The sequence below is a fragment of the Plecotus auritus genome (genome assembly GCF_963455305.1).
Source record: "Plecotus auritus genome assembly, chromosome: X".
NCBI lineage: Eukaryota > Metazoa > Chordata > Mammalia > Chiroptera > Vespertilionidae > Plecotus > Plecotus auritus.
Window position 1 is genome coordinate 36,589,662 of NC_137784.1, and position 12,182 is coordinate 36,601,843.

Here is a 12,182-nt window from a genome sequence, read left to right on the forward strand (position 1 = left end):
TGGGGGCCGAGGCAAAGGCGGATAGGGGCAATCAGGTCAGCAGGGGAGAAAGCAGTTAGGGGTGAGATCAAGCTGGCAGGGGAGGGCAGTTGGGGGCGATCAGGCCAACAGGGAAGGGCAGTTAGGAGCCAGCAGTCCCGGATTGTGAGAGGGATGTCCGACTGCCAGTTTAGGCCTGATCCCTGTGGGCCTAAACTGGCAATTAGACATCCCCTGAGGGGTCTCAGATTGGAGAGGGTGCAGGCTGGGCTGAGGGACACCCCTCCTGTGCATGAATTTTGTGCACCGGGCCTCTAATGTGAGATATAAAACTGAAACTCATGAACACAAACAGCAGTGTGGCAGTTGCCAGTGGAAGTGGGTGGGGGAGAAGGGCGTACTAATATATGGTGACAGGGTAAGATCTGATTTTGGGTAGTGAGCACACGGTGCAATATAGAGATCCTGTAACATATAATCCCACACCTTAAGCCTATATGTTCATGTTGACCAATGTTACCCCAATAAATTTAATAAAAAATAAAGAAATAAATACATTTTGAGTTAATTTTTGTGAGACAGGTAAAATAAGGGTTCAATCTTATTTTTGCATATGGTTATCAAGTTTTTTCTACACCTCTTGTTGAAGAGATAATCCTTTCCCTATTGAGTGTTCTTGGCTCTCTTGTCTTCCATTTGGTCTACTCTACTGCATATGCTCTCTGTTGCATGTATTAGGTCATCCACTGAGTTCCTCAATTCCAGAATTTTTATTAGATTACTTATTATGATTTTTATATCTTTGATAAATATCTCATTTTGAACCTGCATTTTGGGGGAGAATTTTCTTGATTTTTTTTCATAATCATTGTAGTTTTCTGTTATTGCTTTCTCATTTGGAGTAACAGATATGTCCTTTAATCTTTGCTAGTTGCCTTCGGAGTATTTTTTCAGTGGTACTGTTATTATATGAGGTTTTCTCTGCCTTTATAAAAATACAACTTTTCCACTCTTCTAGCTTCTTCTTGTGGCAGAATTCTTAAGCTTTTTGTTTTTTTCTGGTTCCTACAATACCAGGCTGGCTACTGAAAACCTTTTCTTTTTCTTTTTTTTTTTTTAAATATATTTTATTGATATTTTACAGAGAGGAAGGGAGAGGGATAGAGAGCTAGAAACATCGATGAGAGAGAAACATCAATCAGCTGCCTCCTGCACACCTCCCCACTGGGGATGTGCCCTCAACCAAGGTACATGCCCTTGACCGGAATCGAACCCGGGACCCTTCAGTCCGCAGGCCGACGCTCTATCCACTGAGCCAAACCGGTTTCAGCAAACCTTTTATTTTTCAAAAGATGGCACACTAGGTCAATTTTTTTTTCCTTTCCTGCAGTTATAGTCTGCTTTCTGAGTGCCCTCCTTGTCCACCAGAGTTTGAGCTTACCACAGTAATCTGGAAAACATACAAGGAGCCATCCATTGAGTGTGTATGTGTGTGTGTGTGGGGGGGGGAGGGGTGGTTGTGACTTTAGCACTTTGGGCATTAGGAGTGCCTGTAGACCCAATAAAGATATTCCCAGGTTGGTACCTCCAGAGGCGTGTGAGTGGATCTTCTGCTAATCATAGTCAGCAATAACTATTTCCCTTTATTAACTTTTGCTTTTCTTATCTGTGTCTTATCAATTTCCTGCTGCAGAGAAAGTAATTTTTCTAGCTGTGTCTGGCAACACTGATAGCTGGGCATTCACTCATCATAGTACTTTTTCCCTGCAGGTTGCCACTACCACATAATTCAGCCTTCTACAATGGTTCCTTGGGTGGTATAGTTCAGCCTTGGGCAAACTGCGGCCCACGGGCCGGATCCAGCCCGTTCGGCTGTTCTATCCGGCCTGCAGAGCCGAAAGAGCTGAGGGTTCTCTTGCTCTCCCCTCCGCTCCTTTACTTTGAATTTATATTAGTTCACATAAACACTCCATCCATGCTTTTGTTCCGGCCCTCCGGTCCAGTTTAAGAACCCATTGTGGCCCTCGAGTCAAAAAGTTTGCCCAATAGTTGCTAGTAAAGTTCTTACCATCTCTGCTGTGCCCAAATATTTTTTTCTCTAATGGTATACGGAATCTCCCCTTAAGAAGCAGGACTTCTGGAATTTTCCTCTCATCCCTTAGTATCTCCCCAGGTCAGCACTCCCCAATTTTTGGCTGTAGTGAGAGCAATTGGGGTAGGCTTGCTGCTCCACTAGTTCCACAGTCCATATGTCTGTCTACTTCCAGATGCACAAGTGGGTGAGCCTGATCTTCGTTTCCTCTCCATATGGTGCTGGATCTAATAGTTCTCACAAAGACTCTTTTGTTCTTAGATTAATGTCTAATTATTTTTTTGAAATGGGGGACAAAAAAGAGGACTGCCTTACATTGTGATGATATTGATGTTACTCTCATTTTCTATGTGAAGAAAATTTTCAGAGAACTTTATATTTTTTGCTGGCTTTTATTTACTGTCTAGAGTTCTTTCATTCTTTAACATTTTTTTTTCTATAATAGATAAGTATAATTGTAATGAACTCCTTCAATTTATTTTTATCTGGGAAGTCTTAAATTCTTCATTAGTTTTAAAGGATATTTTGCCACATATATAATCCTCAGTTGACATTTTTTTCTTTATTCACTTTAAATATATTATCCCACAGCCTTCTGTCATACAAAGTTTCTCCTGAGATATCTGCTGCTAATTGTATTGAGTATTCTTTGTATGTAATTAGTTGCTTTTTTTCCTTCTCTCAACATTCTCTGTCTTTGGCTTTATAACGTTTTGATTATAATTTGTCTGAATGTGGGTCTCTTTGGAGTCATCCATCCTTCTTTTATCTGTAGATCTATGTCATTTCTAAAATTAGGACGTTTTGGGCTATTTTTTTCTTCAAATAAGCTCTTTTTATTTCTTCTTCTTGGACTCTCAAAGTATATATATCATTCCTCTTTATGATATCCCATAAGTTTCTTAAACTCTGTTCATTTTTCTGCATTCTTTTGTTCTTTTAACTCTTCATTTTTTCATTCTTGAGACTCAATAATTTCAAATAATCTGTCTTTAAGTTCACTAATTATTTTTGTTCCTCTTTTAGTCTGCTTTTTAAATCCCCCCAAAAAATTGTTTGCTATTGTATTTTTAGTTCCATAATTTATTTTTAAAATAACTACCCTGACTTTGTTAATATTCTCATTATGTTCATATGTCATTTCCCTGATTTTATTTGTCCTCTGACTATATTTTCCTTTAGCTTTTCATGTTGAAACCATTATTTTAAAGTATTTGTCTAGTAACTCAGAAGCCTGTGTTTATTTAGGGTCATGTTCTGGACCTTGATTTTTTTTTCTTTGAATGATCCATGTTTTACTCTGTCTTTGTTTACCTTATGGTCGTTTGTTGAAAGCTGTAAATGTGAAAAAAGAACCACCTCTTCCAGTCTTTGCTAACTGGCTTTGCAGTAAAAGAGCTTCACTAATCAGCCTGGCATGCAAACTTTTGTAGGTCTTTACTAAACATGCACTTCCTGGTCCTGTGTGTGCATATGTTTCCTCTAATACCCCCATATACAGAGCTGCTTTTAAATGTCGTAATTTCACTAAGTATCTCTTTTCTGTCTTTTTTCTTTTGATTTTAAATATTTTATTTCCTTCCTCAGCTTGTAATATATTATCTCCTAGCTTCTGCTTGTATGTATTCCCCCTGTAGCTTTCACATGCTGCAGTACCCACTACAGTTTTCAGTGACTTTCCCAGCCTGAGATTTTAGTTATGTCGAGCTATTTTTATCTGAGCTCTATGTCATTTGAAATTAAATCCCGTCCCACAGAAGCTCCCAAATATTCCAAAATGTTGCAAAAAATTTTCCACTTGTTTCCTTCCATCCGCAAGAAGAAATCACTAATTGAGCAGCTTCCTCCTGCTTCACCACACCAAAGAAAGGGTGGGCCAAAGAGAGGAAAAAATGCTACTAAATTTTCTACTATTTTAAGCATGGCCATTTATTGATTTAGGATTTGCTTTGTTTTCTGCAGTTCCTTGACTGATTTCTTTTTAAAAAATATTTTGTTGATTTTTTTACAGAGAGGAAGGGAGAGGGATAGAGTTAGAAACATTAATGAGAAACATTGATCAGCTGCCCCCCCGCACGCCCCATACTGGGGATATGCCTGCAACCAAGGTACATGCCCTTGACCGGAATTGAACCCGGGACCCTTCAGTTTGCAGGCCAAAGCTCTATCCACTGAGCCAAACTGGTTAGGGCCCTTGACTGATTTCTAAAGCTCCCACAAACCCTTTTATGCAGTCTGTTTACTTAATGTTACCTTGAAAAAAAACAAAATTCCGAAGCTTCATAGTTCATCATCTTGCTGACATCATTCCATTTCAGTACATAAAAAGGTCATAGAACAAGAGCATTTTCTTCATTTATTATTACTATTGCATGGTTCTTTTTATGGTCCTCTCTGTCATGCAAGCAAAGAATGCATCTATGGATTTTTATTCCTGGCATCTGATTCAAACTCCAAACCTGTAATTACTACTACTTGCTGGATATAATAATCTGGCTGTCTTATGGCATTTTGTGTGGGCCATCTAAAGATTAACTCACCAAATTCCTATAAAGCTGACTACTACCTCTGAATCCTGTATTTGCCTAAGAGTATAACAAATTCACAAATTTCTCAGCATCAACATTTCACAGTTGGTTTATAGTTACATCATATTTTCCCCCCATCTTCCTCAATCCTCATGGAATTCTAGAGAAATTTTAGAGATTATTCTATTAACCTCATTTATTTTTCAAATGAAGAAAGAATGACTCAGAAGTTATGAAGTTTGTATAAATTGCAATAAATTTGGATTAAAATACAGGTTGATTGACTCTAAATTCAGTATTCTCTGATGAAATAAGGTGCTTCCTTATCTAATATTTCTTCTATTTGTCCCTTTTCTAACTTTCCTCCCACTCCACTGGCCTATGTCATTCTTTATATCATCACATGCTTGGACCATTGTACTATTCTCAATACATCCGTCTGTCTCCAGATCCACCAGTCTCCTCTTTGCCATATTTTATCCTCTACCCTATAATATTATTTATATAATAATACTTTAATTACATGACAACATTTTTAAACTTACCCTTTTGTTCAGTTTAATTTCCAGAAGTTAGAACTCCATATTTGCTGAATTAATGAATTATTTCCTTTTAGCGGTCTAAACACCATAATCAGTTTCTTCTTTCTCTCTTTCCATTTTGCGCTTGATCTGACTTATCTTTTCTTTTCACATATAAACCACCTATCATTTATAATCTTCATCCAATTTCATCTATTTTTTAAACTTTTCTGACCACTTTATTTCCACATGGAAATTCTGTACCAAATATCTATATGTTTTGTGCCACTTAGAATCAGCAGCCTTTCAGTGCAAACATATTTGACTTGTGTCTTTAATTACTTGTTCAGTTCTTGAATGCAAAAACAGTATAATATACCACTTGAAATTTCCCTCATCCTTTGGTGCACTGCAATGTTCAGAGTAGGCTCTTAATATTTTGTTAATTGCTGACTGACATGCAAAACCACTAAAAATGTTGAACAAGTAAATTAATCAATTACTCTTACAACCTCTGAGCCTACAATAACATATGTTTACAAGATACTTAAAACAATGTGAAAAGAGGCTGAAACAATTTCCTCAGTTTACTGCCCTGGAACAAAAAAAAAATGGACTTGTAATTATTTCCAGGTACTCCATCATGATTTTCTGCACCAGAAACTGGAGCTCATCTACCTACTTCCCTAACTCCCTGCTTATTCTTTTAGAGGAATAGTTTTCAACAGCGCCACTTTTTTATATCAAGTTTTTAGCAAAGACTTCCAATTTGACCTAATTCTTACTGCTGTTTCTCCTTGGTGTCTGTGGTTGCTTTGTCTGCCACTGATTATTTCCACATGTAGTGTACTAAATTTTCCTGCAAGGGAATGGCACTCAATTTCCCAAAAATGAGATTTCTTGTCACAAGTCCTATTGCCATGTGCCTAAGCGATTTGGAACTCGGCCATAGAGTGACACAGAATATGATTTAGTCCTCTTGCCCTCATGGGCCAAATTCATTGCTGGCAATTTAGAAAGAAAACGAAAGAGGAGAATGAAGTAAATTCTGAGCTAACTTTCTGGGAATCAAGTAATCTAGTTTCTAATAATGGCATGGTTTCTGGCTTTACCCTTAGAATGTAGTTCTGGAAATTTTAACAATCCACAATTTGCCTTGTTTAACATTTTATTTATTTGATTATGTTTAGACAGATCTGAAGCTATAATTTAACTTATCATCCACAAAATATTACTGCAAATGATTATTTCTTTCATAGTTAGTTTACAGATTACAATAAAAAATAACACCAGTAACTAAAGTACTGCAGGACCTGCATGGTTATTATTTCTTTACTCCTTTTTTTCCTCTAGACAGGTTACATACAAGCAGTTATCATATATAAGCAACTAAACTTGCTTTTCATTTACAGTGGGTGGTAAGAAGGCCAACATCTGCTTTACATAGCAGTGTTTGCCTGCATAGTTTTCTATTGTTCCAGGAACTGGTCATGCATATAATAAATATTCAATGAATTTAGACCTCCTGTTTACAATGATGTTTTAAGGAGTAATTTTTCTGCCACATCTTGGATTTCGCTTTTCAGATGGTTTCAATAAGTAAAATATTTCTATGGATAATCTATGTCATTAAAACGCATTTGTATTTCCATAATTGGCATTATTTTACAGGGAAAGAAAAGGTGGTCTTTCAGATGTTATTAAAATAAGTATGTGTGACTCATTCTAATTATTTTAAAGAACATTGAATAAAAATCTATATCCCAATATGTCTAGTATAAGACAGAAATAATTATCTAGAAAAAGACTTAGATAACATCTAATATTTTTACTTACAATCTTCCCAAGATATTTGAATTATATAACATCAAATTCAGTTACCAGCTTTGTCAAAGCTTAAGATAGATAATTTATATTCAAAGAGTTGTTAGAACATCAAATATCATAGTATTGAATCTGGTTTAAACATGCTTCTCTAATTTCTAATCTTAGTTGCTTGAATAATTTTCCTAAAATCAAAACTCTGACTTAGTCCATTCAGCTTATATATAAAAAAATACCATAGACTGGATAGCTTGGAAACAACAAAAATTTATTTCTCACAATTTTGAAGGTTGGGAAGTGCAAGAATCAAGTGCTGGCAGATTCAGTATCTGTTGAAAGACCATATTCTGGTTGAAAGATGGCTTCCTTTTCACTATCTCCTCACAAGGCAGAAAGGATAAGGGATCTTTCTTTGCTTCTTTTATAAGGACACTAACCTTATTTCTGAGGGTTTTCCTTCATAACTTAACCTCTTCCCAAAGGTCCCACCCCAAACACCATCACATTGCAGATTAAGTCCAACATGTGAATTTTGAAGGGATAAAAGTATTCAGTCCATAATACTCTCTTTAGGTCATTTTTTCTACTCAACAACTTTAGCAAGTCTCTATTATATTTAATATGAAATTCAAATATTTCATTCATTTTTAAGGCCCACTTTCTCCTTATTTTATTATTTCTTTTAACTAACACTCACCTCTAAAGCATCTTATCTAGTCTAACATAAATTATATCTAGTCAGACACAGTTTCTTATGCATTCCATGCAAGTTAATGTTTCATGCCTTTATTTACTGTGTGTTTTAGACTGAATATCTTCTTCCAACCCACACTATTTAAAATATGTTAATATTTTTGCCCAGTAAGGCTCAGTGGTTGAGCATTGACCTGTGAAGCAGGAGGTCACAGTTTGATTCCCAGTCAGGGCATATGTCTGGGTTGCAGGTTTTATCCACAATGTGGCTGTGCAGGAGGCAGCTGATCAATGATTCTCTTTCATCATTGATGTTTCTGTTTCTCTCTCCCTTTTCTTTCCTCTATGAAATCAATAAAAATATATTTTTAAAAATAAAATATATTAATATTTAAGGTCCATTTGATTTTCCATTCTCTCTATAAAATCTTTCAGAAATAGATATATGACATTTATAAGCTCCTATTACACATATATATCTTACCACAGGAAATAAGTGATTGAAATTAAACCCTTACTGCCCTAGATGTTCCATTTGTATATGTCTGGTCTTCCCAAGTAAACTGTAATTTTCTTAGGAACAATAATTGTTTATGTTTTTCTTTTATATCCTCCTTAACACCTAGCATAGTTTTGTGCATGTAACAAGTCTTGAATAAAGTTTTGCTTAATTGCTGCTAAAATGTAAAATCAATTACCCCCCAGGTATAATTAGCATAAATATTCACTGGAGTTTTAAGTTGACAACATTTAGACCTATCAATGAAATTATATAATAACTAATTTTATAGTAACTCACTATATATTTGTTCTTTTGAAGGTAAAACAACCATTCAGAAACTACCTACGGATAATATCAGGACAACTTTTATTACTAGATTAGAGCAGAATTGTTTTGTATTAGGGGCTCTAGAAATATTTCTCAATGGAGGCATGTTCGTGTAAAAACATTTACTTGGTACTTAAGTGTCTGAAAGTAACATTGACATTGTTAAGGCAAGAACATATTTGCTATATATTTATTAACCTTACTTCTGAAAATATTGGTGTTATCATTATGAGCTATGATCTATATTAATAAAAGGGTAACATGATAATTAGACTGTTCCACTGGACATCTTCCGGTCGTCCTGCCTTCCTTCTGGACAAAGCCACGGTGGCGGGGGCTGAAGCAGAGGTGGTTAGGGGCGATGAGGCTGGCAGGGGAGGGCAGTTGGGAGCAATCAGGCTGCCAGGGGAAGGCAGTTGGGGGTGATCAGGCAGGCAGTCAGGTGAGCAGTTAGGAGCCAGCGGTTCTGGGTTATTCCAGGAATGCAAAGGTGTCTCGGGGTTGAAAGTCAATTAATACATCTCTTTCACAGAATAAAGATAATAAAAAGTGCATTTTATATCGATTGAGGCAATAAAAACATTTGACAAAACCAAACACTTTGATAATAAAATCAACTAGGAATAAAAAGCATTCATGGAAAACAGACAGCTAAAATTATGCACAATGAGAAAGTCTGAAATCTTTCCATCTAAGAGCAGGAAGAAGCATGGGTTGCTCAATTTAGCCACTTTTATTCAACTATTTTACTAAACTTTCTAGCCAGAGTAATTAGGCAAAAAGATAGAAAAAAGTGTCTGAATTGGAAAGGAAGACATAAAATTATCTCTATTTGCAGATTAAATTATAGAGAGAGAAACTTAAAGAATCAACAACAGCCGAGACCGGTTTGGCTCAGTGGATAGAGCGTTGGCCTGCGGACTGAAGGGTCGCGGGTTCGATTCCGGTCAAGGGCACGTGCCTTGGTTGCGGGCATATCCCCAGTGGGGGGTGTGCAGGAGGCAGCTGGTCGATGTTTCTCTCTCATCGATGTTTCTAGCTCTCTATCCCTCTCCCTTCCTCTCTGTAAAATATCAATAAAAATATATTTAAAAAAAAAAAAAAAGAATCAACAACAACAACAACCTCATAGCACTAAACAAATTTAGTAAAATTTCAGGACACAAGATCAACACAAAAAAATAAATTGTATTTCTATATACCAACAATGAACAGTCCAAAAAATAAATTTAAGAAAAAATTTCCATTTGAAATAGTATCAAAAAGTAAATGCTGTCAGAATAAATTGAACCAAAGATGTGTAAGACATGTAACACTAAAAACTGCAAAACATTGCTGAAAGAAATTAAAGAAGACCCAAAGAAGTGGGATATATCCTATGTTTATTATCCTATCAAAACACATAAAATATTTAAATTAGCAGTGCAATGCAAAGTGACATACAGACCCAATATAATACCCTTCAAAGTTCTAACAATATTTTTGCAGAATTGAAAAGGGCAGTCTTAAAGTTTATAATGAATGCAAGGTAGCCTCAATAACCAAAACAGTCTTGAAAAGAGGGACAAGCCAAAACCGGTTTGGCTCAGTGGATAGAGCGTCGGCCTGTGGACTGAAGGGTCCCGGGTTCGATTCCGGTCAAGGGCATGTGACTTGGTTGCAGGCACATCCCCAGTAGGGGGCGTGCAAGAGGCAGCTGATCGATGTTTCTCTCTCATCGATGTTTCTGACTATCTGTCCTTCTTCCTTCCTCTCTGTAGAAAATCAATAAAATACATTTAAAAAAGAAAAAGAAAAAGAAAAGAGGGACAAAAGTGTAGGACTCACACTTCCCGCTTATAATCCATACTACAAAGAAATGGTAAGCACAATAGTGTTATAATGGATAGACATATAGAGAGTAGTGGAATAGAATTAAGTGTCCATAAATAAACTCATACATTTAAACTAATTATTTTTGACAACAGTACAAGACTATTTTCCTGAAAAAAGGGTGCTCATTCATTTGACTATTCACATGCAATAGAATGAAGTTGAAATTTCTACTTCACAGCATATATAAAAATTAACACAAAATGTTAAAGATTTAAATGCAAAAGCTAAAATTATAAAACTCTTAAAAAAATAGGGAAAATCTTGATGATGTTGGATTTGCAATGGATTCTTAAATAACCTAAAACATGAACCAAAAAAAATAAAAAAGATAAATTGGATTTCATATAAATTAAATTAACCTCAGAGTAGGATCAGAGGAGCAAAAAGCCTTGTTTACCTTGTCTGTAAATATGTTTTTATTGAATCATAAACAGTTTATACATAAACTTTAGAAGTTCAGTAAAAAAGTTTTCATAATGAGCCTGTGCTTATGAGATAGAAAGGATTGATCTCTGTTGAGACAAGAGTAGGTAAGATTGGAAAAGTTACATTTTATAAAAGAGAAACTAAAACTTGCCCAATTCCCCTAAATATATCAAGATTAGCTTTATAGTATCACTACCAGAAAAGTCAGATGAAACCTTAATATGTATTCTTCAACAATGAATAAGTATATATAATGTCATACAAGAAAAATACTTGTGCATCAAAGGACATTAATAAGAAATATTTTTTTACTTTTATTCAAAAATTAAACTTTTATTTATTTTATTTTATTATCTTATTTATTTATTGTCTAAAATTTTACATATGTCTTCTTTTTCCCCAATTGACCCCCCACCCGACACCCGCCCAGCCATTCCAACCCCGGGCAAGCCCCCACTGCCCAGTGTCTGTGTCCATTGGCTATGCTAATATGCATGCATACAAGTCCCTTGGTTGCTCTCTAACCCCCCCTCCCTTGACATTTATCTCTGGACCTATTCCTGTTCGTCAAATTATGTTGATCATTATATCCCACATATGAGTAAGATCATGTTATATTTATCTTTCTCTAACTGGCTGATTTAGCTTAGCATAATGCTCTCCAGTTCCATTCATGCTGCTGCAAATGGTAAAAGTTCCTTCTTTTTTATAGCAGAGTAGTATTCCATTGTGTAGATGTACCACGGTTTTTTAATCCACTCATCTGCTGATGGGCACTTAGGTCATTGGTTGGCAAACTGCAGCTCTGTTGACTAATGAGTTTGCCGACCACTGGGATAGGGGCTTAATCACAAGGAACAACAACAACCTGTAATTATTGGAATCGAGAGTCTAGGTCAGTGGTCGGCAAACTCATTAGTCAACGGAGCGGCAAACCTCGGCTCGCGAGTCACATGTGGCTCACGAGCCGCAGTTTGCTGACCACTGACTTAGATTGTTTCCAAATCTTAGCTATTGTAAATTGTGCTACTAGGAACATAGTGGTGCATATATCCTTTCTGATTGGTGTTTCTGGTTTCTTGGGATATAGTCATAGAATAGGGATTACTGGGAAAAATGGGAGTTCCATTTTTAACTTTTTTTTGTTTAAAGTATGACAAATAGTAGTACATATGTCTCCTTTTTCCCCCCATTGACCTTCCCTGGCCTCCCCTACCCACCAGCACATGCTCTCAACCCCCCTCCCTCAGTGTCTTGCATCCATTGATTATGCTTATATGCATGCATAAAAGTCCTTCCGTTGATCTCTTACCTCCCTCCCCCAACCCTCCCCAGCCTTCCGGCTGTAATTTGACAGTCTGTTCAATGCTTCTCTGCCTCTGTATCTATCCTTTTGTTCATCAGGTTATAATGTT